The sequence below is a fragment of the Corvus cornix genome, chromosome Z (assembly GCF_000738735.6).
Source record: "Corvus cornix cornix isolate S_Up_H32 chromosome Z, ASM73873v5, whole genome shotgun sequence".
NCBI classification, from domain to species: Eukaryota; Metazoa; Chordata; class Aves; order Passeriformes; family Corvidae; genus Corvus; species Corvus cornix.
Window position 1 is genome coordinate 59,214,387 of NC_046357.1, and position 27,292 is coordinate 59,241,678.

Sequence of the window (27,292 nt, forward strand, 5' to 3'; positions counted from 1 at the left end):
GTGGGACTTCAGATGGAATGATAGCTATTCCCAGCAAAGTTTGCTACAGGTGAGGTGTTTTAGTCTTAGTACTGCAAGAGGTGTATGCGAGTTGCTATTTCAGATCACTGCCCTGAGGCTGGCACCAAAATTAGGCTGGGCTGTGTTACCAGCTGCTTAGTGTATGCTGCCCAGCACCAGATATACTCTGGCCATTTAGCAGCAGGACTGGTCACATTTGCTGTCAGAGTACTTCTGCATTTCATTTGTATTACCCTTATTTGTCTAGAGTTCTCCTGTCTGAGAAATTTCTCCCTCCTTAATAAAAAGTTCATGAAGAAATTTACTAAAACTGAGTTTTGGGATGGGTTGTGAAATTTCACAGTCCCAGCTCCTTATGCATGGAAAGAGAAGTGAATTTTGCCTTAAATCTTGCTTATTTTTTCTCCTGCTTTATACGTGCACGGTGTAACTTTTTGTCTAATATTTTAGGCAGATAATTAATAAGGGCCCTATTATTCTGATTGCCTGTGAAAAGGGGGAGTATAATTACTCTCATCTTTAAGGAGAGGCTTGATATTCACAGAGAAATTCCAGTTTTGTGACTTCTGCTCTGTCCTCAAAAGTGAAAATTATAAAGGAATTCCTTTATTAAATACAAAGAAAGAGATCTCAGAGAATTCAACTACTACTGCCATTGCTACCCCTCTATAGAAAAGGCTTCTATTCATATGGATAGCAAAATGAAAGTTAAAAGCAACAAAGACAGTATTGACTCAGTTGTATCAAGTGTCCTCAGTTCAGGTCTCTGATGGCTGGTTCCGGGACCCTTCTGATTTTATCACACGTTACTGGATTTTTTTTCCCTTGACTGATGTATTTTTATCAGCATGCTAGACAGGATGTAATTATCTTGTCCTTTTAATCTTCACAGCAGCACAAGCAGATTGCTATTGTATACATACATGTGAATGAACTCCATATTGTTTTCTTAAATACTTGTATTGGCTCCACATGAGTCTTTTTGCTTAGGAAATAGTAAAGGGACAACTTAAGGCATTCACAGATAAGAAAAACTCTTGCTTTTTTTTCAGATGTTCCTTTCATTTAAAAATGTAGAGCTCGTAGCAGAGTTTTAGGAACACAACAGACTGTGACAGGAAAGAAACTCTTAAATACTACAGGTACAACTCCTTTGATTAAGGAAAAATGTAGTTTTGTGCATTGCTGATATCACATGCAGATTTTTCATCTGTAGAAGAGATAGAAGATATGCTAGATAACTGTAAAAGGAGCTTGAACATAGCTGTTTGTCTAAACTTTCTCAACTCTGATTTCCCAGAACACCTGCTAAATCAGAAAGCATAATTGTACTGGTTCAGCTGTCCTTTACAGTAGAGCTGCCAAACAATTTCTGATATAAAAACGTTATGCTAAGACTCATAGTGATGCTGCAGAGTCTACTCGAAACAAGCAACAGCCATAGGTGATGGCAGCTTACAATTGCTTCCCACTCACTCATTTTGAACATCTTCGTGCATTGGGCACTGAGGTGTTTGGTCTCAACTTCACTGTGACTCTGAAAGCCATCATAACTTAGAGCATCAAGAGTCAGAAAAGGTGTGTAAAAGTCAGTTGCCTCTGCTGCACATCTAGAAAACTCCCAGGACTACAGAGAGAGAAAGTCCTGGCAAAGTCTCCAAGGCAAAGACAAATAAAAACCTGCTCCAATGCCTATGGTGATACAAGAGGAACATGTATAGCTTGAGGATGAAAGAGGATCCATAGCAGGAAAAGATCAGTAGAAGGTCAAGTTCAATAACCCAGGAAATTTCTTTCAGCCATGCTTTCCTAATAATTTTCCTGCATTTGTCCACCTTTATAACCCAATTGCCCAGAGTTTCAGGGAAACAGCCTTTTTTTCCTCACTCATCTTCTTGTTTGCTTCTCTGCTGATTAGATTATAGCCAGTAATCTACCTGGGTCCAAGGAGGGGATAAATATACCCTGTTTAACACCAAGCTTGTTTGTTTGTTCCAAGTGAAATGCAGTGAAGTCCTCATCTAGTAGTAAGAACTAAGTGATATAAAGCCACTAGCTCAAAAGTGGGGCTGAGACTATACATAACAAGCACAAAACTTTATGTTTAGAGGTATAAAGCTGAAATGCGGAAGGAATATTTAGCATCTTTTTGCAGTCACAGAATCACATAAACACAGAATCACCAGGTTGGAAGAGACCTTCAAGATCACCAAGTCCAGCCTATGCCCTAACACCATCTCAACTGAACCATGTCCAGGGATGGTGATTCCACCACCTCCCTGGGCAGGTGACTCCAGTACTTTATCGCTCTTTCAGTTAAAAACTTTTTCCTAACATGCAACCTAAATTTCCCTTGCCACAGCTTAAGTCTGTGTCCTCTTGTTCTGTCAGTTGTTGCCTGAAAAAAGAGATCAACCCCCACTTGACTGCAACTGCATTTCAGGCAGTTGTAGAGAGTGATAAGGTTCACCTCTGAGTCTCCTTTTCTCCAGGCTAAACAACCCCAGCTCCCTCAGTCTTTCCTCACAGGGCTTGTGTTCCAAGCCCTTCACCAGCCTTGTTGCCCTCCTCCCATTCAAGCATCTCAACATAATTCCTGAACTGAGGGGCCCAGAAATGGACACAGTACTCAAGGTATGGCCTCACCAGTGCTGAGTACAGGAAAAGAATGACTTCCCTTGTCCTGCTGGCCACACTACTCCCGGCATCCTCCAGGATGCCATTGGCCTTCTTGGCCACCAGGGCACACTGCTGGCTCACGTTCTGTCGGCTGTGGACCAGTACCCCCAGGTCCATTTCTGCCTGGGCACTGTCCAGCCACACTGTCCTCAGCCTATAACATTGCAGGGGGTTATTGTGGCCAAAATGCAGGACTCGACACTTGGACTTATTAAACTTCATGTTATTGGACTCTGCCCATCCATCCAATCATTCCAGGTCTCTCTGCAGAGCTCTCCTACCTTCCAACAGATGGACACGTGCTCCCAGCTTAGTGTCATCTGCATATTTACTAATGGTAGACTCAATATCTTCATCCATGTTGTCAATAAAAATATTAAGCAGGACTTGCCCCAGCACGGACCCCTGAGGGACCCCACCAGTGACCAGCCACCAACTGGAAGCAGCACCATTCACCACCACTCTCTGGGCCCAGCCATCCAGCCAGTTCTTAACCCAGCAAAGAGTGCTCCTGTCCAAGCCGTGGGCTGCCAGCTTGTCCAGGAGAGTGCTGTGGGAGACAGTGTCAATGGCCTTGCTGAAGTCCAAAAAGACAACATCCACAGGGTTTCCCACATCCACCAGGCAGGTCACCTGATCATAAAAGGAGATCAGGTTGGTCAAACATGACCTACCCCTCCTAAACCCGTGCTGGCTGGGTCTGATCCCCCGGCCATCCTGTAGGTGCTGCATGATGGCACTCAAAATAAACTGCTCAATTACCAGGTCAAACTAATTGGCCTATAATTTCCAGGGTCCTCTTTCTGCCCTTCCTTGTGAATGGGTGTCACATTGGCCAGCTTCCAGTCATCTGAACCTCACCAGTGAGCCAGGACTGTTGGTAAATGATGGAGAGCGGCTTCGCAAGCTCATCTGCCAGTTCCCTCATCACCCTGGGATGGATCCCATCTGGTCCCACAGATTTATGAACATCCAAGCAGCTAAGCAGTTCTCTGACTGCCTCCTCCTGGATAACAGGGGGACCATTCTGCTCCCTAACACCATCTGCCAACCCAGGAGGACAGTTGTCCTGAGGACAAGCCATCTTTCCGCTAAAGACTGAGGCAAAGAAGACATTAAACACTTCCGCCTTCTCCACATCTGCAGTCACTAAATTCCCTCCCTCACCCAGTAGAGAACCGAGGTTGTTCTTACCCTTCCTTTTGCCTTTAATATATTTGTAAAAACATTTTTTTATTATAATTCACAGAAGTTGCCAAGTTAAGTTCTAACTGAGCTTTTGCCTTTCTAGTTTTTTTTTTACATACCTGAGCAACCGCCTTAAACATTTCCTGAGATATATGATCCTCCTTCTCAAGATGATACATCCTCTTTTTTATTCCTTAGCTCCTTCAAAAGCTCCTTGCCCATACAGGCTGGACATTTGCCTCATTGACTCATCTTTTCGCACACAGGGACAATCTGTTCCTGTGCCCTCAAGATCTCCGTTTTGAAGCAAGTCCACCTTTCCTGGACTCCCTTGTTTTTAAAGGCTGCTTCCCAAGGAACTCTCCGAATAAGTCTCCTGAATAGGTCAAAATCTGCCCTCTGGAAGTCCAGTGTGAAAGTTTCATTGATGTTCCTCCTCATTTCACCAAATATTGAGAACTCTATAATTTCATCATCACTATGCCCCAGATGGCCTCCAACCACCACATCTCCCACCAGCCCATCTCTGTTTGCAAACAACAGGTCCAGCGTAGTCCCTCTGCTGGTGGGCTCACTCACCAGCTGTGACAAGAAGTTGTCCTCCACACACTCTAAGAACCTGCTGGACTGCCTCTTCTCGCTGTGTTGAGTTCCCAGCAGATGTCTGGTAGGTTAAAGTCACCTACAAGAACAAGGGCTGGTGATCCTGAAACATCCTCCAGCTGCTTGTAGAATAAGTTATTCTCCTCTTCTTCCTGGTTGGGTGGTCGACAACAGACTCCCAACAGGACATCGGCCTTGCTGGCCTTCCTGTTAATTCTTACCCATAGGCATTCAACTTCATCATCATTGGTTTTAATTTCCATGGCATCAAAAGCCTCCCTAATATAAAGGGCCACCCGTCCACCTCTTCTCCCTTTCCTGTCTCTTCTGAAGAGCTTGTAGCCATCCAGTGCAGTGCTCCAGCTGTGTGAGTCGTCCCACCACATTTCTGGGATGGCGACTACGTCATAGCTTTGCTGCTGTACCATGGCTTCCAGCTCTTCTTGCTTGCCACCCATGCACACAGCATGGGTATATGCACTTCAGCTGGACTGCTGATTTCACCCCTGACTCTGGCTTACCACCCTTGGGCTTGCTTCTGGAGAGCACAGCTGCATCCCCTTCCCACTTCAAACCTAGTTTAAAGCCTTCTCAATGAGTTCTGCCAGTTCATGGGTTAACCCTTAACAGACAGATAGGGCCTGTCTGACTCCAGCAGCTGAGGTGCCATGAAAATTGTCCCATGACAATTTTCAAAGATCAAAGAACCCAAAATTCTGCTGATGACACCAACCCTTGAGCCACTTGTTGATAATGTGGGCTCTCCTGTTCCTTTCATCATTTGTCTCTGCCACCAAAGGGACTGAGAAAAATACTGTCTGTGCTCCTGCCCTATCAACCACTCGACTCAGTGCCCTAAAGTCCCTTTTAATTGTCCTGGTGCTCTTCTTTTCAGTTCCATCACTGCCAGCCTGGAGTATCAACAATGGGTAATAATCAGAGGACTGCATCAGCCCAGGGAGTTTCTCGGTAATATCCCGTACCCGGGCCCCAGGGAGGCAGCAGGTCTCCCTGTGGGATGGGTCCAGTTGACACACAGGGCCCTCTATTCCCCTCAGAAGGGAGTCACCTACCATGACTACTCTTCTTTTCTTTATAATGCTGGAGGTAGTGATCTGTCTGACAGACAAAGTAGAATTGGGAGGCTCACTGGGCAGATTACTTTCTTCTATGTCATCTGGCTGACCCTCCTCATCCAGGGCCTCATACCTATTCTGAAGTGGCAACTGGGTAGGTGATGAGGGTCAGGAGGAATTTTTATTACCTCCCCAAGCAGGAACCTGTTTCCGCTCCCCTTCATCCACCAGGTGTCCTCCTATTGCCTGATGGTAGGAGGCATGGGAATCCTCTGACTCCTGGTGGGCTTCTCCCAAGGATGGAAGGGTGAAACTCCACCAGTCTATTTCCCTTTCACTTTCTCTAATGCTCCTTAATCGTTCTACTTCCTCCTTAAGCTCAGCCACCAGAGAGAGGAGATCATTCACCTGTTCACACCTCAGGCAGGCGTCTTTTAAAGCGTCCGCTGGTACTTCTGACAGGCCCAAATACTCCTCACAGAAAGCGGTCTGGACAGATGCGTCCTTCTTGGAGGTTTCTTCTTGGCTAGGTACATTTTACTAGCTATAGCTTTTGATCGCATGAAGACCATTGCTGAAAAAAACCCCAACCAACCAAATCTCAACACAAAACAAACTAAAAACCCCACTAGCAGGAGGATACTTGAAACCCTGCCTGCTTGCCCTGCCTGTGCACACTGCCCTGCAAACTGCCATGCCATGCCCTCAGAGATGTGCCACACCCCTGTTTGCCCGCTCTGGGTCGTCATGCTCCCAAGAGCCCTTTTTTAGTCACACCACCACTGGCCAGAGGAAACCCTGCCCTACACCTACTCCCAAGTGGCTAGCGAGAGCAAGGAACCCACCTGCCAGTCAAAATAAAAGTGTTTTTCACATATGTGTATTTGTGTGTGTGTGTGTGTATTAAACAGTGAGGTATCGGCATAGTTTTCTTGGTGGGCTCCTTTGGACTGATTCAAGACAGGGTTAAGGCATTAAGGAATGCTCAGTGTCCAAAAGCCTTTAGAAAAGCTGGGAAGAATTTTGGTCAGGAAGTTAGAGGAAACATTAGTGAAGGGTGAATTAAATAAGCTTGAGAGAGAAGGAGAATAGGACAAATAGGTCTCAGCTATTTTACTGTGAAAGCTCATTGAGGTTACAAACATACTTTTGGTTTTTTGCTCATAGCCTTTGTTCAATAGATGTGGTAGCTGAATTGCTAAATTATTTTTCCACTGAGAGGGAATCAGAAGTAAAAGTTTCATTTTTCCATATGTAAGAACAAATGTTTTTTGTTTTGGCTGACACAGAGAGCAAGATACTAAACTAAGCTCCTGCCAACTTAATCAGACATGGAAAGAACATTGTTTGCCTGCTGTAAAACAAAAGACATTAAATAACACTATAGATTCTGAACGGAGATGTCCTCTTGCTAAAGCCCTCTGCTGGTTGCTTTGGTTTCCCATTATCCTGTTTCTCAGAGAAATGCTTTGCTGCAATGGTGGTATGCAGCCTTCCTGTGCTAGTTATAGAATGGTCCCCATTTCCAACCACAATTACCAGGCATTTATAATAGAGCTTCAAAAACTCTGTTATGGTTGGACTGCAGGAAAGTAGGTAACTGAGGAAACCAAAAGTATTTCCATTTTAAACACAAAAGCCTCTTCTTGTGGTTTAGTCAGTTCTGGCTAGATGTTAAAAATATTCTCTTCCCCAAAAGTGAAAGGATTTTTAAAAAATATATCTCACATGACTTCTCTTCAAGTCACCATTTTAGGCCATTTTAGTAGCTCTGTGTGTATAATGTCTTCCATAACATTCAAAGATGGCTGCAAAATATGGGCTGTAAATTGCATTTAACTCCTAATTTGTGAATTATCTAATTTGTGAATTGTGTTTATGTGAATAGTTATACTTTTGTGTCTCATCTGAAAGGCCAGAGGATTAGCAACAGTAGAATGCTATGGGATTGGTCTGAGTAAAAACCCTCAGCATGACTTTGTCATCAGTAGGCTGCATCCTTCATAGTGCATTTGAACAAAATCACCATTGAAAAATACAGACAAGCAGGTTTTTACAAGTAGTGGGGTAGAAGTATTGGTTTAGTATTGTCATGGTTGTCTTCTTCTTAAAAATTTACTCCTATAAACTGATCTGAATGTAGGAATGCAAAGAAATAATGCTATTCAAAAGATGGCTCTGTGTGTTTTTTATCAAAAAAACCCCAAACAACCCGATTCCCCAACTAGTAAGTAAATCAGTAAACACTAATAGATGAAAAGAATCCCTGTGAATAGTAAGTGAATGAGGTACTGAGTCATCTTGATACAGTTCTTTGAAGTAAATGGCATATCTGTGATGTAAGATGATGGCATCTCTAAAAACTAAAACGACTTGATGTTTATGATAGTACAGTATTTATGTTTTATCAAACCTTTTTTCCCTAGTAGTAATAAAGCCTTTCACAGAAGGTATTTTTTACCTCTCTAAAAATATGCAGTTCTGAAGGTTCAGGCATTTGAACACAACTGTGTGCTGAGCTGGTAACAAGTAATGCTTTGAACCTCACCTGTTATTTTTTGCCCTCTCTCCAGTGGCCAGTCATTTTTGCCTGGAAATCTCTTTGCTATTCCAGGTTCCTAGGAACTGTTCTGGACCTTTCTGAAATCACTCTGCCGGCAATTCTTTTTGATTGGCTCGTTGGTATATTCTCGGCATGTCAGCAGATTATGCTAACAATCCCTGTATTTCTTACAACCAATGTGACAAACTAGATGAAAATACTGCCATGGCTCAGACATTTCTGTGTTTGTGGCTGCAACAGATTGTTGTTCCCAGAGCTGGTGCACAGCCGAGGCCTCTGCAGGCATTGGGCAGGCTGTCAGGAGGAGAAGAGGTACACACCCCACCCTCTTCTTCATTCCACAACACGATGCTCAACTGGACATTGATCTCTGCAGGCTGTGGGCTCACCCATCCTTCTAAATGCAGCAAAGACTGTTCTGGGCTGTCTGAAGGCACATGTGTGCATACAAACACACGGCAGTGAGCACACACATATGAGCAGGGCAAAACCCATATGATCTGGCTAAAAACCAGGACTATGGAAAAACAAATTAAAAAGAGAATGACGTAAAATATGCCTGCGCGTAGCTGTCTATAAAATAATATATACAGCTACAGGTTCTTCTCCATCCTTTTGGGGTAGGAGTGCTGAGCATAATTAACATCTCTGTACAGCAAGATATTTACTAGTGTTAAGACTTAGCACAGGTTTCAGTCTGCCTGTTTTATTTATAATGAAATGCTAACAAAATTCAAAGGGAACTGTTGCTTCTCTTGTGAGGTTTTATAGCACCTTAATGTCTTAGACTGTATTAAAATATGCATCAGTCAGCCTGGAAGAGAAGGATGCAGAATGGATTTAAGAAAATTCAGTTAAATGGTAATCCAACTAATTGGTGGTTATTCCTGTAATTTCTTATGTGGCAGGCTTAAGACTGCTCTACTCAATATCAGTTTTTCTTGTCCTGCTTGATGGGGTAGTGGCATAAGATAGACTCAACCATACCCTCTTTGTGCATATAGTGAATGCGCATGTGCAGTGAAATGAGGGGGAGAAAGGGATGTTAGCAGTTAATGTCTCATCTGTATCACATGGTAATACCTTTAGAATGAGACTATCTGCAGGAAATCAATATTCTCTAAGTAATTAAATACATACCTTGTCAACACATTGAGTTAGAAAGTGCACAGCAATTGTACTACTGTCTTAACTCTGTAGTGGAGGATTCAGCAAAATCTCACTGTGATTCAGGGCAGGTGTGCTGATATCTATACCATGATTTTATCCTGATCCCCAGCCATTATGAGTTTTCTGAATCATCTAAGAGCTGTCTTTAAGGAGATATCTTATATACATCTGCCTGGAAAGACTAGTATGTGTGTATATGTGTATAAAAATACATATATGTACATAAATATGTAAACACATGTATGTATAGATACGTGTTTATGTCTGTGTCTATGTATGTGTGTCTACTTGTGAGACAGAGGAAGATTTTCTAAAATGACATATTTATTACTAAATGTACAATGCCTGTGTTGATCCGTGAAGTTCTCTTCATAAAGATGTACCATCACCCATAATGAAGAAACAGAGTTTGCCTTTGTGCATTATGCTTTGTTTGGAGAAACATTTCTCTGTCCATCGGTTTTTATTCTCAACTGCTCAGACTCTCCATATGCCATAAAATGGAGACTTCTGATTTTTGCCACACAACTTGTGAAAGTTTTGTTTACTAAATTAGTTATTTCAGAGGAGGATAATTAAATATTCTTGCAAGTTTGCTGCCTAGTTTAATTACCGTGCTTTGCTTAAATGAGCCCAGCTGATTTGTTTCTTGCCATCCAGATCTCATTAAGAAAGGACAACTACTTGGAACCTCCTGTTTTTTTCATTCAGTTCTTGTTTTCAGAACCTGTGTAAAGGGATGAGGGGGAGGGAAGTAACCTAGGGTTGAGAGACATTCAAGTACAACACCTGTGTTTTCCAGCAATAAGTCACAATGACAAACTGGGGGATGAAGGGTCCCTCCAGGCAGGCTCAGCCATGGGCTCAGACTAGGCTGCCCAGGGCTTCTCCCAGACAGGATGTGAACCCCTTTATTGACAGCTTGTGCCTCTCACCCTTCCGCCATGCACCACTGTGAAGAGCCCAGCTGCATCTTCTCCCTACACTCCTCCCAAAGCTAGGAATGCTGCTGGGTGCCTCCTGTCCCAGCTGAACCAGCCCTGGGCCTGCACCCTCTCCTTCCAGGTCGAAGGTTCCAGCCCCACTGTGTCAGTGGTCTCCCTATACCTTCAGCCAATTTGTGGGGTCCTTCCTGTGCTGGTGCAGCCAAAACTAGACGCAGACCAGTACTGAAACCATGACCTTGCCTTCACTCCATTTTGTTCCTCCTACATGTTTTAAACAGAAGATTTGGCATGTAAAAGTGTATTTTGTTGTTTCCCTTTCTCTGTTATCTATGTGTATATGTTAATGTTTCTTCCAATCTTGTCTATCTATAAATATCAAAGAATTCATGTGGAGCAATCAGTTAGGCAGAAGCCTTTCAGGACTTACTGCACAAACTTTGGTTCTGTAGTTTCATAAATCTGGAAACTTTAGGCAGATTCAGAGGTCTATGAAGAAATACATTTCTTTTTTCCCTCTTTCAAGTCTGACTGCTGTTTTCTAAATAGTTTCCTCCTTTATCTTTTTGTTTAAATAATGTTTCTTTAAACTCTTTTTCCCAAGTACTCATTCTCTCTGTGTTTGTGCTGGGAGCAATTTTCCTGTACTGTAAGTCTCATGCTCTAAGCAAGGTCTTATGATCAAAGTGTAGTCTTGAGGGCAAAGGCTGAATTGAAAAAAGAAAGAAATATGAATCAGCCACTAACCAAAGGCAAACAGAGGGTTTTTTCATAATGTCTTTGCATACATGTGTGCACAAATATTATGTGCTCATTTTTTGGGGAAAAAAAATGCCATACCCTCAAAACAATGATAGGTAGTTCAGATTCTAGTATGACCAAGACATGTTTGATCATATAATTATAGTTACAACTGAATGATGTTTTATGCCAGAGGAGCGGGAAACAAGAAGTCATGCATTAGCATTCTGCAAGTAGAAGGAACAGAACAGATTGTGTTTTAGGAATAATGTTAATTATTCCTAAAATGTTAATAATCACAATACAAATAGAAAACGGGTTTTATACTGATCTTTCAAGAGAAAGAGCAAAAAAGTCTTTCCTACTCTGGATAAAATTGTCATCTTTTTGACACAGCTCCCTCATATTGTACTTCCGATGTCTGGCAGTTGAGTTAATGGGAACTGTAAAGATGCTTATCTGGTAACCTATGTGGGAGCTGAGAAGGGTGAAAGGAAACCAAACCAAAGCCCCTCTGTGAAGTGGCTTTGACACTCCATGTTTTTATGGTCTTCATTTAGAGTTCTATGTAACTATGGCATCAGTGAAAATTTATGGGAACAGGTAAACTGATGGAGGCAAACGGTAAGAAATGTTAGGAAGCATCTTCTAGGAATAATGTCCTTCAGAACTTTCCGATAGGTAAAATGAAGTAATTTAAAGAGGCATTGCAAAATTCAGTAATCCTAAAATTAAAGATTTGCAAGGACAAACAAAACTAGCATTTTGCAGTTGCTAAGCGTAAAGTTTTTGGCAGAAGAAACCAAGATTTTTAAACTAAACTCTATGTGAACATTAATAGAATTCTCTGAATCACATAGTTTTCAAGCAAGGAGAAAGCATTTGGTCCTGTGGATATTAAAGTTATTTCCCTGAATGTTGGTCATTGCTTGAGATTGCTATAAATATAATCTCTATTAATGAGGCAGGCTACAAAGAGTATTTCTTAAGGTGAAAGACTTTGTGGAAAAACCACTTAAAATAGAAGCAAATGTTTGCTTTATAAACATCATAATGTCAATGTAAACACAATATCTTTAATTTATTTGAATGCACAATATTACTCCGTGGATACAGTCCATAGGAACCTCAGAGAAACACTTGACCTAGCATGAAGGGAGTTGTCTATCTGGAAAGAAAATAAAAATGGAAATCATGATGTTTCCTGTCTTACAGAGGAGATAATGAAGTGAAATGAGATTCCTCAAGGAGTGAATGTGGGACCAAGTTTTTGTTCTTACCACAGAACAAAGGAATGGCCCAATCCCGTGAAAGGGTGACTGTGAGGCCCTCAGCATTCCTTATCGAGCCACAAAATAATCAGTAAAAGAAATAACACTAGCAAGGGCAAGTTCCTAAATAGTCTGATGACAAGGTTAAAATGGTGCTAATGACAGTTACAGGGTAAGAACATTCACATGGACGGTGCAAACATTGCCAAATCTTTGCTGGCTGAACAAGGAAAAGCAGATGGGACAAAACAAGTAAATAATTAAAAACTAATGTCACAAACACATCTGATTTTGCTTCTCCTGTACTTTAACATTCTGTTACAACTACAGGTCTGCCACTACTTGAAGAAGTGTGTGCCCACAGAGCAACTGCAGTGCTGTATTTATAATGTTCATTAGATAACTGCCCTAGGTAAACACCCCAAGAGAATACATGACAAATATTTTCTTACTGTCAAATTTTAGCATTTTTTTTATGAATCTCCTCATTAAAATACCTGTCACGTACGCACATGCATGCATTCATTAGGGAGATGGCACTTCCTTTTCCCAGCGGATGAATACCAGCTTTGTTTAAACAGATCTGCCCTGACAGATAATTTTCAGCAATTACTAATTTCTAGTATAATTTTCTGGTCTTAATGGCACTATCTTCTCCATTTTAGTACCTGAAAGCGTAAAAGAGCACTCACCACAGCATGATACACTAACCTGTTGGCAGGTCCTGGCTACACTTCACTGGTTTTCCAAACACCTCTCTGCATTTGGGTTTACAGACAATAGATATGACACATATGTTCTACAAATCTTTTTTCATTATGAGAAGGAAGTTTAGATTTCCTGGGATTGGGAAATACACCAATCATTCCATCTTTTTGGTCCTTGTTTTTACAGACAACATTCAGTGCTGCTAATACAGAAGTGTTTAATATTATGTAGCATACACATGTCAGCTGAGCACAGTCTCCATGTGCATGGTGCTGTATTTGAGCAGCAGTTTCTGCATTCCAAAGACTGTAAGCAATGTAGGCAACAGACTGTGGACAACAGAAATGGCAGGAACTGTACGCTGTGTGTTTTTCTGGATTTTTTACTCATTTATCTATGAGAAAGCAAAGGGTTCCGGTCTCTGTGCCTGCGTTAGCTCTCTGCTAGCATGCTATAAAGTGAGGGAACAACTTAGTAGAAAAAAATTTAAACCTCCCAGTTTTTATGAAGTGTCATGAGGGCCTTTCTATTCATGATTGTGGAGAAGGATTGTGAGACTTGCAAGTCCTTCTGTTTTTTTCATAACTTATGTGCATATATATATATATATAAAATCATACTTCAGTTAGATAATTATGATAATTATGTGTGATTGTTCTTTTCAATTTTTTTCCAGTTGGCTTGGCTTATTATTCAATTTAATTCCAGTTTCAAGTCCTTTGGCTGTATTTTACTATCCAACCAAATGATTTCAACTTAAAAGTGTTTTTACTTTAGTCAGTATTTGGAAGAAACTTTGCATTTGTCTTCATGAGAAAACAGTATGTTCTTTTCCTGAAGTCAGTTAATCTATCTTAAACCCTAGAAAAAGTAAGACACCTTTTTTGTTTGTTTTTTTGTTTGTAGTCCAAACTAGCAAGTCAGATTAAAAGTCACAAATATCTGTCAGCCAGCTGATTAAGGGCAAAAACTATGTATTGGCTTTTCTTGCTCATACCTGACTTCCATTTAGAAAATTCATATTAAGAACCTGCCTTTTTAAAGAAAAAATCAGTTGCTTGAACTTGAAATCAAAGACCATTTCCTTGCCATATATTTCACTATAATAGCAATTCCTCAATTATTCTGAACTGTGAAGAAGAGTTACTTCATCAGTATGGCATTGTGCCTGGCTGACATGGCTACTCTGCTTCTGGAACAATAGATATTGTTTCCACATGATCTTGACTTGTTATTACACATCTATTGTCTATAATTGTACTCTGAAAAAGGGTTCATCTGCTTACAGCTTGCCTGTGTCAAAATTTCTTAGTTTGATTTGCAGGGATACCATGTAGGAAAATCTTAACTTTTACAAAGCTGTGTCTGAACCTTCAGCAAGCAGTAGGGTTTAAGCACCTCCAAGTATAGTCATATTTGATTTTAAAACAGCACAAAAGCTCTGGGTAAAATTTTCCCCTGTCACTGGTGATGCAGGCATTTCCTGTTCATATTGTCCTTTGTTCATGTCAGTTCTGTGCTTAGAACAAATGAAATCTATGCTTTCATTTGCTAGAGGCATATTGGGCATATATTAATTTAGCAGAATGAAAGTTTCCTCTGCCTAAACAAAGAAGAAAAATGGTGGGGTTTATTGCTGTTAATATTTTTATTAAAAAAAAGAAAAATTCCATTTTGTGAATTTTTGCTCTGTAAGTTACCATCTACTTACATCACCTCTCAATATAAACAGATAAATTTAATTTGCTGCAGTAAAATCTTCTGCATGTGTTATCAACATTAGTGACGGCAAGTGCAGAGATATTTTCCCAGAAGTTTTCATTTTAACATAAGCAATAGGTTTAACATGGGTATAAATCTGGTTTGCAAACGTAAGTCCCTCATGTGGTGGCTAATGAGACTGGCAGCAAAATATGAAACATTGCTTTGCAGTTTGGAAAGGAGTACAGGCTTTTGCAAGGAGCAAAATGTTTTATATGCGAGGACTGGCCAGAAAACCAGATAGTTTAGAATCCTAGCTGTTAGCTATGGAAATGATTGTGTACTTATTTTAAAAACTGTCATAGTTAGACTTTTACTGTGTGAAGTTATTCATTCTTTCTTCAGAGGAATGGATAACTTTATTCTGGCCTCAGAAGTAAGGGTCTGCTTTTATTTTATTACTAGTAGCACATTATGATCTAATCTTTTAAGTGGGTGTACCTTTGTTTGTCTTCACAATTAACGTGTGTTTCAGAATAAACTGAAAAGTGGACACATGCTTTAACACATGTTAAAAGTAACAAATTGTGCAGTTTCACATGAAGTTTAAATTTACAACAGTTAATTTTATCAGACTTTATGCCATTTCTCTCAGCAAATCACCAACAAAGAATGTTTTTTAAAATTAATCTGCACACAGAAAAGATGTCCTGTTCTAGGTTTACCGTTGCCGGGTATCTCTTAAGGTTTGTACAATGTATTATATTCCTACATAAAAGCAGGTGGATCTTGGCAGGAAACTAGTCCAAGAGGTGGTACATTTTTGTTAGGTTGTGCTTTCAATTTGTCAGTGTTGGCTTAGTACCACCATGTGCCATTACCTTCCTCAGAGCTGAAAGCTGCTGCCCTATCTGTGAGCTCCTGAGCAAGTGAAGCTCTGTGTAAGTGAACAAAAGACTTCCTGGTGATGCTGAAACGATGCCTTTCTGTCACATGCCTTTCTACACCAGAGAAGGTTTCAGATTAAGTTCAGGGTATTTAAGGACTTGTGCAATTACCGTCTGGTAGATTTCTTCACCACAGCTGCTATTCATTCCCTCAAGTCTGTTCTTTTCCTCCTCTTTATTTTAGCATTAATGTCTGCCATGACCCCTCAAATAATTAATACAAAAAATTAGACTGTGAAGAAATACTAGTTGCTCTTCAAAGAGAATCGGAAACACGGATTTCTCCTGTATCCTTACAAATGCCTTTCCTTCACATGTTATGTAAGCTTCTGTGAATGAATCCAGTTGGATCAATATTGATACAATGATGTTGTTCGTATTGCTTTTTTTCACTAAAAATTTTGTTTCTGGTCCTTGGAAGAAAAGCTTCCAAATCTGACTGATACAGTTTTTGCCACTTGGGAAGAAATTACTCACGATGTGAGTGTCTCCGTGGTCCACTTTAAAATTTCAGGCATGCTAAGCACAGTACTCCTCAGTGTTTTAATCTACCTGTACAAGAGATCAAAACAGAAAAAAGGAGCTCTTCAGGCTGAAGATGCTCAAAATTCCCCAAGTTCTTTGTCGGGATTAGCTTCAATAAAAGCTCCCCAGTTTCTCGCTGTTTGCTGTGTGGCTTGCCTCTCTCCTGACTAAAGAATTGGCACTGCGAAACTGGCACATGCCAAAGGCCGCATTTCTCTCTGGGGTGTGTGTCTGTGTGTTACTTGCACTGACTACAAACTGAGAACACGACCTGGCTTTATGGTCTGACTTGTAGCCTAATTGCAGCCAGGCCCCTGCTGAGATCTCAGTGAGACTTAGCTGATGGCTCATGATCCACCTTAAATATAAGCTTTGGAAATGATAAAAAGTAAGCTGAAGCAAACCAGCCAAAACAAAACCAGAACTGTGTGTTGACACGGAGAAATGCAATGAGAGTTCTTCAGGTGGGTTTTACTAATCTGTACTGTACTACAGGGCAGATGGTTCTTGAAGTCCCTTTCATAATGGTTGCATTTAGACAATGGCAATAACCTTTCTGCTTTCTAAAGTTTTTAATAGGAAAGTCTGCTTTGCAGAGCTTTTTGGAAATTAATGTTAATTTTAAACTGCTTTTTCTGTTTCTGAGATAGTTAATAACATAGATCCCAAAATCAGAAATTAAGCTCTCAAGCTATTAGCAAACCTGTATACTTTAATGTAATATTTAACAAATGTAAAGAAAATTTTAAGCAATTTTTTCCATGTCAACAAGCTTTTATAGGAAGGTCTCTATATTAAAAAAGATAGGAGATCTCTTAAATTTGCAAAGCTGAAAATCTTCGGATAAAACCAATCTGATGCATAACCCTGGTTCTTCTGTACAGTCTCTTGGCAGAAAGGAAAACTATGTCCAACCTTTCACATTATAGAAGTGGCTGATGTTCCTGTTAGAGCTGCACTGCATCTTTTTACTTCTGCAGTCATATTTGCCAGGTGTTTATTGTGTTGACACAGAGGAGGCAGTTCTGCCTTTTGGATGGTATTTGCCTTTAAAGGGGGGAAGCATGTGGACTGTAGTGACAGCCTATGTGTCAGTTTTGCTGAGCCAAGAGTAGGAATAATTGCATTGCTATTATTGCATATGCAATAATAGCAATGCAGAGAGATGACTACTGTCTGCTGGGGCCCTTGGTAACATATGGTTTAAATAGACAATGCAACTTTATTGTCTAACCATATCTTCCTTACAAATGTAGACAGAAACTCTTGATCATGTTATAACAAAACTTTAACTTTTTTCTCAGCCACAAAATGGTATTTAAACACAACATCTTGGCAGCAATTTTCTTATATGGTCATGAACATTTAAAAGCTCCTGGGTTCTACATAAAAGGCCTATCCCAGAAAAATACACTTTCAGTTTCAGCTTGTATTGCTTTGTTTGTTTGTTTGTTTGCTCTTTTTGTCCCATAAACAAAAAATGTGGAGGGGCGTCCATTTTTTTCCTACTGATGCTACAGGAGATTATTCTGGCATATTTTTCCCAGCACCATGTTGAGACTAGAGAGAGTGGAATAGCTTGAGAACAAAAGGAAGCCTCTGTTTTTAACTTTTTACTTGATGGAGGGTGTTATTTATTGCCATAAATTTTGTCATGAACAACTTCTTAAAGAAATATTAGTCAGATAATAAGACTTGAACAATTCAGGGCAAGAAAACGTCTAGAGTTCCTAGTAAATGTTAGAGGACTTGACATTACTGCTGTTAACTTAAAATTTTTATCACTGGTCTAGAATTGTTTCAAGGCATATTCTTTTTTGTTTCTTTCAGTTTCAGAAGGAGATTTTACAAGAGAGCATAGTGCCATAAAGTATGGATGGGGGAGATTTAATCAATGTACACGGGAATGTACTGTACCACCAGACTGCAATTATTAGACCATTTCCACTTTCTTAAGAAGATCTTACTCTCAATTATTTGTTAGCAAATAAATGAGTAAACTAATAATAATGCTGGGGTCTTAGTCTTGCTTTCGTAATAGATGGCTCAGAAGAGATCCTTTGTAATTCAGTCTCAATACCATATGTCTCTGTTGACATTAAAGTGCTTAGTTCCAAATGAGTTGGCTTCATTCAAGCATCTTAATTCAAGAGTGGATGATTAGATCTTAAGCTAAAAACCTATTAGGATGTAAGCACTTATGTTGCTGAAAGGTATTAAAGGAACAGCATAGTGTGGTTGCAGATAAATCCTCTATATCTACTACTGATGGGTTAAACCTTGTTTGATCTTCAAACAACATTAAAAAGTAGCTGAAATGTGCAAAGCTGAATGTTGCATAACTAAACCTTGAGGATATGTTATGGGAAAATAAATTTTGATGGCTTTTTTGGGAGATGGAGAAGTTCAGATATGGGAATCTGGCAGTCTGAGCAGAAATAACATAAGATGTTTTAAAGAGCACACAGACACTTTATCTTTCAGAACTGAAAATTGTGGGTTTTGCTTTAGTGAGTAAAGCATGGCAAATGATAAGAAACTTCAACAAATTTTATTGACTCATTCTTTGGAATGGTAACTAACACTTTTGATAATCCTGCACGTTATGTACTATATTTTACTTTATTTTTCATCTGCAGAACAGTGAGAAAAAAAACCCAAACAAAAAAAATCTATCTTTGTGTTAAGTGAAAATAACTATGATCTGATTCCTTACTGAATAAAACTAAAATTCTGAAAGTAAAAGTTGCTATTTCAGGGAACAGATTTGTGACATAATTTAATTCTCTATGTGACCCTGTCCACTGCAAATCTATTTTCCAATTGATATGTTTTTTTCTTCAGGCCTACAAAGGATATAAGAAAATAAAATAAATATATATGGGTAACTTTGAAATCTTACTTAAATGTTATTTTAAAACCTATTTAACAAAATTATCGCAAACTGAATTTCAGAGCCAGTCCCATGACTTGTGGGATATAATTTGATGGCTTTTTTGATTGCCTGGCTTTGATGCTTCCAAAAAGGCCTGCAGGGCAAGATTTTCAAAAAGTAGCTCTTCTATAATGGTCTGAGTATCATGTGAATGCTCCTACTTTGCTAGTAGTCATATTCCCTACATTAATGCAGAATAAGTTTTAAAAACTGATGAATGTAAGTTGCAGCCATATAAAAAGAAATTAAGCTCCTTATGATGACCTTTGTGGACATACAGGATTTTTTAGGTTAGTATAACTTAGGGTGGACTATATATATAAAATAGGTATGAAAAATCTGATTAAAAGTGCAGTGACTTTCTTTGTCTTGGTTGTGCTCAGTTACTGATGGTTCTTTAGTAGTTTCCATGATGCTGTCCTGTCCTCATTCCTTGCTGCAAAAATGGCATTCAGAATGCAGAAGATGATGAATTCACTGCTATTATACACACCACTATCATAGGGAAGGGAAAACAGGAAATAGTATATGCCCATTGTGAAATGATACTTCTGCTTAGAAAAGACTTTTAGAAATCAGCTCTGTCAGAGAGGTACAGTCTTTCTGGTGAATGAACAGTGCTTTCTTCTCTTTGAAGTTCTCATTTGTTAAGAAGAAATCAGTAAGGGATTTTGGCTATAGTTGAAAACCACACATTTCATATATAAGTAAGTCAAAGGAAGGAAGGAATTCGGAATTCGGAATTCGGAAGGAAGGAAGGAAGGAAGGAAGGAAGGAAGGAATTCGGAAGGAAGGAGATCTGTCTCTTCTATTTTCAGCACCCTTTTCTTCATGTATTTGCTAGGGCCTGGTACAGGACTGCAGGTAGCATCATGCTCCTCAGCTGTGTCACAACAAATCCCTGCATAAATCCTACACCCATCTGTCCCATTTGGATACATATACACAAGTAAATGAAATCCTAAAAAAATCTGCTGCAATGAGGTAAATTGATAGAGTAATGTGAACTTATTCAGTACAGACTCCCTCATTTTGAGTAATCCTCTGAATAGGTACTGGTTTACAGGATGAAATAAGTACATGAAATAATTAGACTAATGGGGAAAGAGAGAGTAATAGGAAGAGGGAAGACTATAAAGTGAGTAGTAGTGCATGAATTCCTCGAGATCTGGAAAAGACAGGAACCTGTCTAGGGTCAACTATTCCATATTTCTTGACAGCAAGAGGAGCTGATTTACATCAACAAAACTGATTCTTAGGAATCAGCTTGTTTCATAACTTCAGAAAACGTGTATTTTCTGTAGGTTTAAGATGATTGCACTTTCAGAAATGATAGAGAAGTTGCAATCTAAAGGATAGATATTATCTAACCAAACGAAAGGGTCTGAAAACTGGGGATATCTTCTCCCTGTTTCAGCTAAAAAAGCATCCCGCTACATTCCAGCTTCTTGGCTGGAAATTCTGCTTGACTTAGGCTTTCATTTCTAACAACTTATTTACTTGAATTCAGTCTTGAGGACTCTACTGTTTCTCTTTAGCCAGCCCTTAGGTTTGATGCTTTCTCTCTTTTGCTGTAACATTATCACTTTCACAGTGACTAAGAGCAGAACCATAAGCTACGATTTTTTGATGATGCGACTGGAGCCCCCAACTCTGCTTCACCTTGCAGGCAGTACCTGTTCTCACACAGTCAATGTTACTTTTAGTCCAGGGTATCTAGGTTGTGAGGCACTGCAAGCTAAAATCCAACTGATCCTGTAAATTTAGGCTGGAAATACTCCCTCACAAGATAATTTACTTTAGTGCTTTCCTGTGCTCCTCTGCATCCTACCCCTACATAGAAGGTGCAAACAAATTTCCCCATGACTCATGGTGAAAGAAATATAAAGCAGTTCTGCTTATAATAAGAAAAAGATTAATGAGATGGATATATATCCTCAAGTCTTGGGGGAGCCATGTGCTCCTCATCAGCACTGACAGTGCCCTGAAAATCTGACCAGTTAAGGTTTTCAACTGCTTATAGCTGAAGAAGCTGTGGCTCTGCCCCTTGCAGTTGTGGAAACATGGGGCAATTTGCTCTGCCAGGAAGGTGTATGGAAGATAATGCTCACCTTCATTTTATGAGGAGGCTGGAGATAAGAGCCATTAATGATCAACATATCTCAGAGCTTGTGTAGCTTGTCCCTGGAATACCTCCTGGGATATGAAAGCCAAAGGCATTATGTTCCAAACTGACAGGAGGGTATGGGCTGTGTCAGTTCTGATCTCACAAAAAGGCTAATGTTTTATCTCCTTCATACTTTTTTGAGTGCTTCTAGAAAGAGCTCACAATAAACACAGAGTGATCAAATACCTGCTTTTTTTCTGAATGTTTAGTTGAATACTCTTATCAAGACATATTCAGTCTAAGAACCATTATCATATATAGATCATATAACTTATGAGGTCTTAGCTCAGTTTTGTTGGTTTGACTGCCTTGCTTATTACTATCTCCTTGTAAGAAATTTCACTTGTCCTTCGATGTTTGCAAGTGTCTGGGCTGAATGCAGATGTGATTTATGTCCTAACTTTTCTCTGGTTGCTTTCTCCAGACTTACCTATCATGCAAGAGTATGTGTGCAGAACGTGCTGCTATGTAGAAAGCTGAAACCACTGAAAAGTTAAAATGCAGCATTGTGAAAAGGACTGGAAAATCCTGGCTTAACAAGGCATATCCTCTTTTTCTTCATCAGAAGAGAGAGCATGGTGCTGAACAAACTATAAACCTGCCTAACAGTCATCCTCCCTCTTGTGTGGTTTGCAACTGTTGGGATACACATGATAGTCTCCTGGCTATAAATGAAAGTGCTTTGTTGTGTTACAAAAAAAAAAAAAAAAAAAAAAAAAAAAAAAATTTTGGGAACAGTATATATACAAAAACCTTCCCTTGGATATACCTCAACTAATTTGCTAACAACAGATGTTCAATGGGAAGTTGTGTTTATGTTCTGTTAGAGTTTAAAAGAACATGACAATAACAGAACATCCTGAGACCTTTCCTATTCTCAGTCCCTGTTTGGAGGTACAGGGAAATTTTGCTCCACCTCAGGCAAGCCACTGTGCACATTCTGATAATCCAATTTTATTTACATGTTTTCCTTGAATAGTATGAAAAAATTTTAAAGAGCAAGAATCACTTAGGAAAAAAATTCCCACCCATAAGGATCTTCAATTGTAGGAATACAATCTGCATGAATATACAGTAAGATGGAGGATTTTGCAAGAGGATAAAAGCTACAAAATGAAGGAACAACAGATGACACATTCACTTGTACCAGAAACAGGCAGAACGAAATACCAGTGCAGGCTTGGACTGCATACCAGGAGCATTGGGCAACAGGGTAGGAAATTCCACTTGCTATATAGACTTCAGAAGTTTGCTGTTCATGAACAGGAGTGCACCTAGTTTTTAGAATGCTGATCTGAGCACTCTGCTGGCTGTAGCTTGTTCAAACTGGGGTGATTGGCAGCTGACAATTTTCTCATCATTGACACAGGAGTTGTGCTGTAAGGCTTATTACACAACTGTGGTTGGAACTAAGTAATGCTGATGGTATGGAATTTTGTGGCTTTGAAGACTTAAGCCATGTCTGTCACTTGCTCCCTGTGTGCCATAAATGTCTATATTTAAATATACATAGTTGTAGAAGTAGACAGACTGGCTTTGAGAATATTCTGTTTCTGTAAGCAGATAGAGTTCTGGTGGAAGAATGCTTGAATAATTTTATTCACTCTAGGCCTCTGGCTACCAAAAAGAAAACTGAAAGCTGCAGGAACAGAAAAGAACAACAGAAAAGAAAAACAAAATCATTAGAAGGGGGACCAATTAGTTAAAAAAAGTTACACGATGGTGGCTAAGGGAAAATAATAGACACTTCCATTGTGTTTTTTGACTTTTTTGACTGATTATGGGAGTGCACAGAGCAAAATAAAAGCATCGTACTAGGAATGTATTGGAATTCTAAGAAAAATATGAATCCCAAGGTAACTCTTCTGTACTAGGACTCTTAGTGTAAGAGATCACACAGAAAAAAAGAGTGGTTGCCCTACTAATAGAAATAATATTAGTAGAAGAAAAGAAAATACTACCTGCTCCTGGCAGAGCTGTCTAATGAATTGCCAAAGAGTCTTTTCAGCCCAGGCTTTACTTCTAATGGGCATTAATGGTATTTTCCATCTATACACAAACTAAAGTGAAGTTCTGTGCAGAATCTGCCTAAGAAAGGTACTGTAGCCAAATGGCAAACACATACACAACATAGGAAACTCTTCTATATTTCTGTATAATCCTGTTACAGTAAATCTAAGCTGCCTGCATGTACTCAGTCTCTCTGTCCTAGGCTCAGCAAAATGACAGCCCTTGAAGCAGAAAGAGCAGTAGGTTCATCCTGTCCTGGAGATATGGATGGCATTCTCTCACCCTCCTGGTACACCCTTTGATGGCTTTATTGCCCATGCTTTATTCTCAGGTGAAAGCTGCCTCTGCAAGGCAGGAAATGCAGCATTGTTGTGGGGGGTTTTGTAGTTGTTGTTTCTCTGACCCGGATTTTTAAAATCACATGACATTTTTTGAGGGGAACCTAGCAAACCTGTTTTGCTGCTGCAAAAATAAAAGCACCCCTATGACTGAGATGGGAGGTGATACTATAGTGGAACAATGCATGTTCCAGAGTTTGCAAGAAGCTTGTCTCATCACAGCCACAAGTATTTAAATCACATTTAAAATCTCCATCGTCTCCTGATTATCATGCTATAAAGCACCTCATGGTATTCTGCAGTAATTTTTACTTAATGCCCTTGTTTTGAAGGGGGTTGCCATGGACAAAAACGTATACCTATAATGTTTACTTGACTTCTGTCTTTAGGAGAAATCTGTATGTTCTGAGAAGCTGACCCAAAACCTAAGTTGTTCATTACTTTGAGACAGGTAACCAGTAATAACAAGATCTGAAATTAGAAAATCTAAAGTTATTTAAAGCCATACATATTGAAATGCAGTAAATATTCTGAGAGCTCTACTTTCCGGTCTATAACAACAAGAAACTTCAGAGAAGATGCTACTGAACAATTTTTTTTCTAGGTTGTTTACCTCCATGATGTTGAGCAATGCCATTTTCCTGTCCTGTGGAAGGGTATGCTGACCCCTGAGTTAAAAATGCTATTCTAGTCACACTAAGATATCGGGGAAGGCTGTAGGGTGAAGTACAGCAGTCCAACCTACCATTAAAGCACCCTTTTACTCCAAGTGCCCCCACCAACCACCAGAATTTCTCCTTCTCTCCTGCAGCTCCACTGGCAGGGTGGGCCTCCATGTGAGTGCTAGAGGTACCAGTGTTTGACAAGGCAGTGGGAGCCTCTGCTCCTCAGGCAGAGCAGAGCAGACCAGAGAGGAGCAGAGTCTGTTTGTTTAGTAAGTTTGCATTTTAAAGTCCCAGGCTGATGTTTCTTTTGCACAGTCTACTCATGAATTATCCCACTCTGCAGACCTTCATCCAGAGTAAATCCACATCTCAACATGCTGAAGACATGCTGAAGACATGTCAGTGGTCTCGTATATTACAGTCTAGTAAGTTTTTTTGTATGTCTTTCTCCTTCTTCAGAGATTCAGTGGGACATGCACCACTGCAGTGGTGGTGCTGCTGTGCTCTCCAAGGCTGTTAAGCAGACAATATTTTGTATTAAAATAATGAATATAACTGGAGAGGGTGAGCACAAAAAACCAGCCTGCATTTTCTGAACAGGACTTGAGTGCCCTGGAGTTTGCCCATTATTCTTTTTCCTCATTTTAATCTTTCTTTATGTTATATAACTTGGTTTCTGCTGCAGCTTTCATTTGAAAGAACTAGTAATTTTTTTTGCTGTTCTGCCTGCTGGAATGTTGTTTGCAGTCTTCTTTTCTCTGAATATCTGTAAAAGGGCAAGTGCTACTCAGAACTTCAGCTTCAGTGTTACACTAGGTGATGGTCTTCATTCATAGAAGCAAAAGACTTACTCCCGTCAGACTTCGTCTGTAGTGTTTGAGCATATTCTTTCACAGAGGTAACATAAATTCTGGAAAAGATATGTTTTATGTTCTGTGCTTATGGCAGAAGTAAGGAAGATGATGTCCATCAATAAAAACATTTACACCAGAATCAATCATACCTGGTTCAGCTAATCAAATGTAATTTTCAGTTCAATAGATTTTGATCATTTGCTTAAATCTGTATCTACTCTGTGGGACTTTTCTCTTGTCATGACTTTGCCTTCCCCACTACTGACAAAATATGAAAAAAACTATCTCTGAAAAGACTTTTAAGGGAAGGAGAAAGTATATTATAACAATCCTGAGCCTTTGTTTAGGTAATTCTGATGAGCATGGATTATTACGAATAAGGAAAAATAAGTCTGGAAGCAATTTCGAGATGACAGCAGTTAATTTTAAGGTTTAGAGCAAGCTGCTGCTAACACTCAGTGTAAACTGCAGGTGGCACCATTTATATAACATTTAAAAGAGCACCAGGGGAAAAAATTCTCGCTTTTAATTTGAGTTTTCTGATGGCTTGCCGTGATCGTATAGTGGTTAGTACTCTGCGTTGTGGCCGCAGCAACCTCGGTTCAAATCCGAGTCACGGCAGGGGGTGGTTTATCTTTTGAAGAGATGTAATTACAGATTGCATACCAAAAGTAATCTATTAGTGATGTCTAAGACTAAGATGAGAAAGCAATTAGAAACCCTGTAACTTTTATAAGAATGTTTTTCTAAAAGAGTATGTAGCATAAGTATTAATTCAGAAATCCTGTTGCCAAGTGGGATTTTTTAAATTTAATCTTTATGGATATTTTGATAAATGCAGCCTCATAGTGACCATGGAACTTTTCCTCATTACAGCTAACTTAATGTCTGGACCGAGCTATGAAGCCTCTGTGGTTTTGATCTTTCCTAGTTTCCCATTCTAATAAAGCAATCAACCTGAACTGCTTGGAAATATGACAGTTGTAGATGTGGAAATCCTGCTTACCTAGGCCTGAACTGCTGCTAGCAGAGGGTCTTTGCTGGTAACAGAGAAGAGGAACCATCACTTTTCTATTGATTCTCTTTGTTTTTGTAGTAGGAACAGTGTGTAATTTTACTGTCCTGTTTCACTGAGCAGTATGACCTCAGATTCTCAGCATGAAGATTTCTAAAATTACCATTTTGATTTAGTGAATTGGTTATGGTAACTAAAAGCCGTTTGTGCAATAACCAAACAAAAAAATTACATAACTGGTAGTAACTACATCTATAAAACATCATTATTATGAGTTAATCAAATAATTTGAAAGCTACTGAATAGAGTTTCTGGTAGTTGGTCCTTTTATTTGATATGGAGCCAATTCAAGAGCAAGCACCGCTTTTCTCTCACTGCTGCATCTGATGGGACATCAGCACCTTTATAATGGATAACATCTCCAAGAAGCCCAGATGGATTCAAGCTTCACACAACACGCCAGCTGCTTCAGAGTGTGAATGACAGGTGCCTTTCTCTCTCTCCAAGGGAGCAGGAAAATTCTTTACCATCCTAAAGGTATGAGTGAGGAAGCGAAACAAATCTTTTTTAGCACCACTGTCAGGAAAAACGAAAGCCCTGCATGCCTGGGAGGGCACTTCACCTCTGGAGGCTGTGGGCTTAGGTGTCCCAGTTTTAGTGTAGTAGACTAGTGATCACTGGCATGTTATGACCTTCCTCAGGTTCACATGAGCTCTTTGTGTTGTGTTTTTAAAGTATCTATGATTATTCCTCTGATTGGCCTTCAATTTCCTGTCTAAATATCATTCAGCCTTTTAGGAGCATGTCAGAGCAATTAGCTTGTGAATTCTTGGTCTAATTGATGAGACAGATGTGACTGATTTCCCAAAAGAAAGCAATTTAGAAATATCCACTAGCATGAAAGAGACCAGGATGATCTTTCATACTCTATCCCTGCTGTAGTCTTTCAGAAATGTCATCTGCTGAGTTAGATTTTATGAAATCCAGAAATACCAAATTAACTCATCACAGGTGCACATACTCTTTAAACAGTCCTAGTGAATTAAGTCCTAAAAAAGAAATTCAAATTTTGCTCTACTCATGCATCATCCTGAGGCTGCTAAAGCACTCAAAGTTCACCCCTGCTTGACGTCAACCTCCCTGGAACTGACTTCTCTCTATCCAGTGTTCA

At 39.7% G+C, this 27,292-nt stretch overlaps 1 protein-coding gene and 1 non-coding gene across 7 annotated transcripts in view; both read left to right on the top strand.

The window, feature by feature from the left end:
- The window catches only part of NFIB (nuclear factor I B), a 264,049-nt gene that overhangs the window by 17,781 nt on the left and 218,976 nt on the right, over positions 1–27,292 (top strand). The gene's annotated exons all lie outside the window — the stretch shown is intronic.
- On the top strand, positions 25,656–25,727 carry TRNAH-GUG. The gene has a single exon. It is a non-coding gene; the product is annotated as a tRNA-His (tRNA).